Source organism: Gopherus flavomarginatus, unplaced genomic scaffold, assembly GCF_025201925.1.
Source record: "Gopherus flavomarginatus isolate rGopFla2 unplaced genomic scaffold, rGopFla2.mat.asm mat_scaffold_210_arrow_ctg1, whole genome shotgun sequence".
In the NCBI taxonomy this organism is placed as follows: Eukaryota; Metazoa; Chordata; order Testudines; family Testudinidae; genus Gopherus; species Gopherus flavomarginatus.
In genome coordinates this window covers 84,588-92,403 of record NW_026114821.1, presented here as the reverse complement: position 1 = coordinate 92,403, position 7,816 = coordinate 84,588, and positions in this window count along the sequence as shown.

Below are 7,816 nucleotides of genomic sequence, written 5' to 3'. Positions count from 1 at the left end.
TCAGTACTCAGGGCTTTCAATCCAACTCCCACCCCCACCCCTTCTGATGGCTCAAATCTGAAACACACACACACACGCGCTCTCACACACACACCTCCTTCAAAAAAAATTCAGTCCCCAACAATCACCGCATGGCTCTGGGGGACTCTGACATTTAACAGCTGCGTTAAACTCACCGAGCCTTGAAGCCCAAGCGTTATGTCCATCACTGGCTGGTTTTAAACCAAGGTGGGATGGTTTCACTGCATCTCAGCCCGACGATGGACTCCTGGCCTTGGAGACTTTATTAATCTAGGCTGAACTCCAAGAGAAGTGGGGAGGCAGATTTTTCTCACCCTGCATACAGCTTTGGTGAGATCGATCCTACAATAATGTTTCCCGTCCTGGAGTTCACACACGAGTCCTAGCCACGCAACTAGCAATCTGGGGTGTACCTCCTCCAGCGCCTCGAACGCCCCAGTAACAACTACATGAGAGAAGCCAGACAGAATCTCTACTCTCTCTCATGTTTTGCCGTGAGCTCATTGGAAAGGACTGCACCAGGCAGCCGTCACTCCACGTCTGACCGCTCGGTCCCCTTCGGGAAACACGGCTGGGCACTTGAGCGGCGTTGCGAATTTGACACTAAACATCATCGCCTCAGACACCCTTAATCCCATTTTAAGAGGTTTCCCAGAACGAGGGTTAACCGATTTTGCTCAACAATCTACTCCAAGACTCGGCTGGAGCTCAAACACTCCTGTTTCCTTTCCGGCCCGAAGAGATAGTCCAATCCAAGCCATTATCTCACTCACCTTGACTCAATAGACGAACGCCCCCCAAACTAGAGAATTTCAGCCAGCCCCAAAGCCAGAACTTTGGGCTGAATTAAAGTGGGTTTTGAAAGAAACCCAAGTTTTGGTTTCAAAGACTATAGACTCGAAGGACTGGAAGGGACCTCGAGAGATCATCTAGTCCTGTCCCCTGCACTCAAGGCAGGACTGGGTATTATCTAGACCATCTCTGACAGGTGTTTGTCCAACCTGCTCTTAAAAATCCCCAACGGTGGAGATTCCACCACTTCCATAACAAATTTATTCCAGTACTTAACTATCCTGATAGTTAGGAAGCTTTTCCTAATGTCCAACCTAAACCGCACTTGCTACAATTTAAGCCCGTTGCTTCTCGTCCTGTCCTCAGAGATTAAGAACAACAATTTTTCTCCCTCCTCCTTGTAACAACCGGAAAATGGTGCTCATGTCACTTCTCAGTCTTCTCTTCTCCAGACTAAACAAACCCAATTTTTTCAACCTTCTCCATCACTCATATTTTCTAGATCTTTCATCATTTTTGTTGCTCTTCTCTGCTCCAAGTAATGAAGGATTCTCCCCACCCCAGGTCTTTGTAATCATCTCATCCAGAGACACAGGAGAAACTCGGCGTTATGAACCCCAGAGTTATGAACTGACTGGTCAACGACACACCTCCTTTGGAACAGATTTGACAAAGTAGGAAATTGTTTCTGCACTCGTTTCATTTAAATTAAGATGGTTAAAAGCAGCACTTTTCTTCTGCCCAGTAAAGTTTCAAAGCTGCAGGAAGGAAATGTTCTGTTGGAAAGTTTTAAGCACAACCGGAACGTTTTGCTCAGAGTTACGAACAACCTCCGTTCCCCGAAGGCGTTCGTAATCCTCATGCTCTCCTGTCCTCAGGGATTCAGGAGCCAAATGAGCGATCATCATTACCCAAATGAGCCACAGCAGTACGAACAGATCATTTCGTTTACTATAGTGCTATAGATTCATATTTAAACCGCATGACAGAGAAATCATTTTTATATATTCTCACGGCAAAACAGCTGACCAAGCATTATTATTTTATCAACTACCACTGGTCAACAACGTAGCAAAAAAGCATCCTGACTGGATAATAATTACATCACATCACATATTACAAAGAGGAGACGCGTTAAAAAGCCACTTGCCGCTCCCGAGCCTCAGCCGGAGTATTACTGATTTAGTCTGACCTCCCGGGTGACGCTGTCCAGAGAGTCAATTTCTGCTTGAGCAGATCTCTGGTAAAAACATCCAAATAGCAATACAAACCAGGTAGCGATCCCAAATCTAGCAAGACCTAAAGGCTGCCTAACCTCTAAGCTAACGACAGCTCTGTAAAGTCAAAGCCCAAAATCTATTCACCAAACCATAAAAACAACCCCGACTCCTGTTCTACGTACACAGGCTTGGATTTGTATCAGTAAACGTTGGTAACCATCAATTTCACCACACGCACGGAGCAGAGAACGTTCACCCCAGGAATCTTACCCCAAACCCACAATTTCCGCTTGAGACACTGAGCGTCTCTTTTAAAAAGACACCCCACGGTCCTGATTCAGACTCCAGGAGATGGGTCATCAAGTCAGTTGCTCCAGTGGGTTAAATTTCCCACCTGGGGACAAACCCACAACTTGTTTCGAGTCTGAATCTGTCCCCTCAGAGAGATCTCTCCCCACATTACAGTCCGGGATCAAGGCACCTCTTAACCGGCTCTTGGATAACCCCGAACCCAGCCCCAAGAAAAAAAAAATTTCCACTGATGACAGAAATGTACAGACTGGCAAAGGAAGAAAAACGCTGCTTGAAAACTTATTAGAATTTGTCTGTTTTGACACGGGACGTTGACAACGATTAGAAAGCTTTAACTTTTTGAATCTCAACATCTACTGTCATTAAATAACAATTTAATACTTTCCCCTCAACTATGAATTTAAAAATATATATATATTAAAATGCCCTAATATAAAAATCAATATTATTCATCAAAATGATAAAATAAAGTAAAAGTTGAATTCTGCTCAGCCTATACAAACACCAAACGGTACAGATGAAGTTCACAGATGTGAATAGGTTCCGGGAAAGCAGATACACATTCAAATATACCCGACAATTAGTTAAACAGGCTTGGATTTTTTTAAATAATTTTGATGGATGCTTTATTTTTTAAGCATTATTTTGATTCTCAATTTCAATGTGCATGGTTGCGCAAAATGCTGTGGGTTTAATTGATTTAAACATTCGCATTGGCAGGAAATTCAGAGGGGCCAGTCAGTCATTATTTAATCACTGCAGAGGGAGATTCAAAAAGTGAAAGCTTTAGAAGCATTAAAACACATCGTCAACGTCACGCGTCAAAATCGATGTCAATTTCACAGGCGACACTCAACCCGCAGAAAATAAACATTTCCAGCAATAATTGAAATTCATGGGCGAAGTAAGCAAAATGCCGCTTGAGAACGTCTTCGTTTGATTTAAGGATAAGTTCTCAAGCAGCGTTATCCCTACTCTGCCTGGCTGGAAATGTCAACTATTCATGGAAATAGTTTTTCCATGGGTTGCGTGTGTCCCGTGAAATAGACAATTACGGATATTTAGAATAGAAATCTAACCTTCCAAGCCTATTCACAATAGCGCATGACCCTCCTGGCACGTTTTAAAAAAAATAAACGCCAACTTATGTCCCTGGCCCAATTCAAATACTCAGTTCACACAAGCGTACATAAGAACGGCCAGACTGGGTCAGGCCAAAGGTCCATTTAGCCAGTATCCAATGCCAGGTGCCCCAGAGGGAGTGAACAGAACAGGGAATCATCAAGTGACCCATCCCCTGTCGACCATTCCCAGCTCCTGGCAAAGAGAGACCGGGGACACCATTCCTGCCCAGCCTGGCTAATAGCCATGGATGGACCCGTCGTCCATGAACTTCTCTAGTTCTTCTTTGAACCCTGTTATAATCTTGGCCTTCGCAACATCCTCTGGCGAGGAGCTCCCCAGGTTGACTGGTCATTGCGTGAAGAAATACTGCTTTGGTTTGTTTGAAACCTGCCGCCTATTCATTTCATTGGGTGACCCCTAGTTCTTGTGTTCAGAGGAGTAAATAACGTCTTTATTTACTTTCTCCACACCAGTCATGATTACATAGACCTCCATCAGATCCACATCTGTGCTCCAAACACAGCCTTCACTTTATCCCCCCACACCTGCCCCATCCAGCTCCCTCCCCCACCAACTAAACCCACCTCACTGTGGCACTACCATGACATTTTCAGCCATCACTTTGTTGACTCTTCCTACATCTGTCTGGTCTCAAAGAAGAACCATCTACTACTTGGTGTTTGTACTGCACCATGCACAGAGTGCCCAGGGCGGGACCCTCTGAATAAAGACTAATTAAGATGACCTATTCAAATGTACACCTCCATGAACTCATACACTTTAAGGTCAGAAGGGACCGTTATGATCATCTAGCCTGACCTCCTGCACAATGCAGGCCACAGAATCTCACCCACCCACTCCTGTGGGTACTGAGGGTATGTTTCTTGACAACTTTAACTCAGAGACCTGACCCTTTTCACCTCCACCATCCCGTGTACATTTCCACCAGCCAAGCTAACACACAGACGCAGTTATAACAGACGCGGCTCGTGCCAAGTCCACGGAGCATAAACTTTCACGCACCTTAAAGCCGGGAGGGGTATCCGACCGGCTGCACAGCACGGAGAGGAGAATGTTCGCCCCAGGAATCCTGACCCAAACCCACAATTTCCGCTTGAGACGCTGAGCAACTCTTTTAAAAAGACCCCTCCCCCATCCTGATTCAGACTCCAGGAGGTGGGACATCGTGTCTGTTGCTCCAGTGGGTTAAATTTCCCACCTCAGGACACACTCACAACTTGTTTTGAGTCTGAATCTGTCCCCTCGGAGAGATCTCTCCCCACATTAGTGCCTGGGATCAAGGCACCTCAACTGTCTCTTGGATAACCCCGAACCCAGCCCCGAATCGGATTTAAAAATTGTACTTCCGGCCTCTCTGAGGGCAGCGAGATGACGACACTGAAACGCGGCGCCTGGAGACCAAGTGCCACTGTTGCAGACTCCTGGGGGCCATGTCTGGATTCCCCTAGTTGTACAGCGAGGGAACAGATCTAGCAGACGGCAGTTATTCTCTTATACCCAATGGGATCAGGTAGTTACACCCCGCCTTTGACCATGCGTTACTAGGAGACAGACAGATGCTACGGCAGCAAAGCAGAGGCGGCGTGAGCACGAGACCTCACATCGGCCAGGACTTCATCTGCCTTTTAAACCAACAGGACCTCAGGACACTTCTGGCACAGGTTCGTACAGGGCCCAGCACAGAGGAAGTCAGGACCCCTCGGTTCCCTCCCCAGCTCCACTGCCACCATCAACTGTGTGATCGCTTTCCCATCACCAAGCCTCAGTTCCCCCCCCCCCACACACACACACACTAAGGCCAAGTTCTATGGGGCAGGGAACGGCTCTCACGCAGCATCTGACACAACGGGCAGCCCTCAATCTCAATCGTGGGGGGCGAGGGCTTGTGCCACCCATATTTTCACGCCTGCCACTAGTTTTCTTGCCACCCTGCGTGTGTGTCCAGAGGGTTACCTAGTCCGCGAGCCGCCCCACACGCCAGAGCGGTGGGCAAGTCGGATGGCAAGGGCATGAAGGCCCCTGCACACCCAGGCCAGAGCACTGCCCCCGCCGGCAGCCCTACAGCAGGGCTTTCAGGAAAACCGCCCTTCCCTGATGGGGGAAATCCACCCCAATCCTGGGTCCGCTGTCCCAATGGTTCACTACCCGCCCTGTCAAAAATTTACACCTTATTTCCAACGTGAGTTTCCCCCCAACGAACCACCACCGACCTGCCCCTGTCTGCACCGACAGCTGGACGCTTCTCTGCCATCTTTCATTCCCTCCCGCAGCACCCACACCAGTGGGGGGTGTCTGTGCAGCGCCCGGCACAACGGCGATACCCCTCCTGATCTCAATCACATCTCAATCACGCAGGGGGTGTCTGTGCAGTGCCTGGCACAACGGGGATACCCCCTCGATCTCAATCACGCAGGGGGTGTCTGTGCAGTGCCCAGCACAACGGGGATACCCCCCCCCGATCTCAATCACATCTCAATCACGCAGGGGGTGTCTGTGCAGTGCCCGGCACAACGGGGATACCCCCCGATCTCAATCACGCAGGGGGTGTCTGTGCAGCGCCCGGCACAACGGGGATACCCCCTCGATCTCAATCACGCAGGGGGTGTCTGTGCAGTGCCCAGCACAACGGGGATACCCCCCCCCGATCTCAATCACATCTCAATCACGCAGGGGGTGTCTGTGCAGTGCCCGGCACAACGGGGATACCCCCTCGATCTCAATCACGCAGGGGGTGTCTGTGCAGTGCCAGGCACAACGGGGATACCCCCCCGATCTCAATCACGCAGGGGGTGTCTGTGCAATGCCCGGCACAACGGGGATACCCCCTCGATCTCAATCACGCAGGGGGTGTCTGTGCAGTGCCCGGCACAACGGGGATACCCCCCCGATCTCAATCACGCAGGGGGTGTCTGTGCAGTGCCCGGCACAACGGGGATACCCTCCCCCCGATCTCAATCGCGCAGAGGGGTGTCTGTGCAGTGCCCGGCACAACGGGGATACCCCCCCGATCTCAATCACGCAGGGGGTGTCTGTGCAGTGCCCGGCACAACGGGGAGACCCCCCCCGATCTCAATCACATCTCAATCACGCAGGGGGTGTCTGTGCAGCGCCCGGCACAACGGGGATACCCCCCCGATCTCAGTCGCGCAGGGGGTGTCTGTGCAGTGCCCAGCACAACGGGGATACCCCCCCCGATCTCAATCACGCAGGGGGTGTCTGTGCAGTGCCCGGCACAACGGGGATACCCCCCCGATCTCAGTCGCGCAGGGGGTGTCTGTGCAGTGCCCGGCACAACGGGGATACCCCCCCGATCTCAGTCGCGCAGGGGGTGTCTGTGCAGTGCCCGGCACAACAGGTATACCCACCCGATCTCAATCACATCTCAATCGCGCAGGGGGTGTCTGTGCAGCACCTGGCACAACGGGGATACCCCCCCGATCTCAATCACATCTCAATCACGCAGGGGGTGTCTGTGCAGTGCCCGGCACAACAGGTATACCCACCCGATCTCAATCACATCTCAATCACGCAGGGGGTGTCTGTGCAGTGCCCGGCACAACGGGGATACCCCCCCGATCTCAGTCGCGCAGGGGGTGTCTGTGCAGTGCCCGGCACAATGGGGATACCCCCCCGATCTCAATCGCGCAGGGGGGTGTCTGTGCAGCGCCCGGCACAACGGGGGCAGGGGGCCCCGATGTCTGATGCTTGGGTTATTTCAACTCCATTCGCGCCGCCATGTTTTCAGTACCCCCCCCCCCGCAATTATCGTGGGCCAGGCGGGGGCTGGAAATTCCTCCAGGAGACAATACAGATCGAGGCCACCAGCTGCACAAGACAGGGAAAAAGTTCAAGACAACCCAACCCACCCGCGCCCCGTACATCGCCCCCCCACACGCACACCCCCCCGGGGGGTCGCCGGAGAAAGCCCCCGACGCAGCCTGGGACGCGGGCCTGGACAGCAAGAAAGAAGGGGGCCTCAGAGGCGCCCGCAAGGAGCCAACCTGCACCCCCCGATCTGGGGCAAGTGGGGTACCCAGAGGGGTCCCACAAAGCCACGCGGGGGGGGGGGTCCAGGGGACCAACGCACATTGACGGGGCCGGGGGGGGTCTCCGCAGCTTGGCCAGGGGGTGCAGAAAAGGGGGTTCCTGGGCTGACCCACCCCCCCCACACTTCCAAGGGGCATTTCCCGGGGGGGGGCAGCTGCACGTGCCCAAACAGCCCCCCCCACGCCCAGGATTCACACCCTGCTCCCCAGCTGCACCCGCAGGGTCTGGGGGGGGGCAATTACCCCCCCCACACCTCCCCACAACGGGGGGGTAATTCC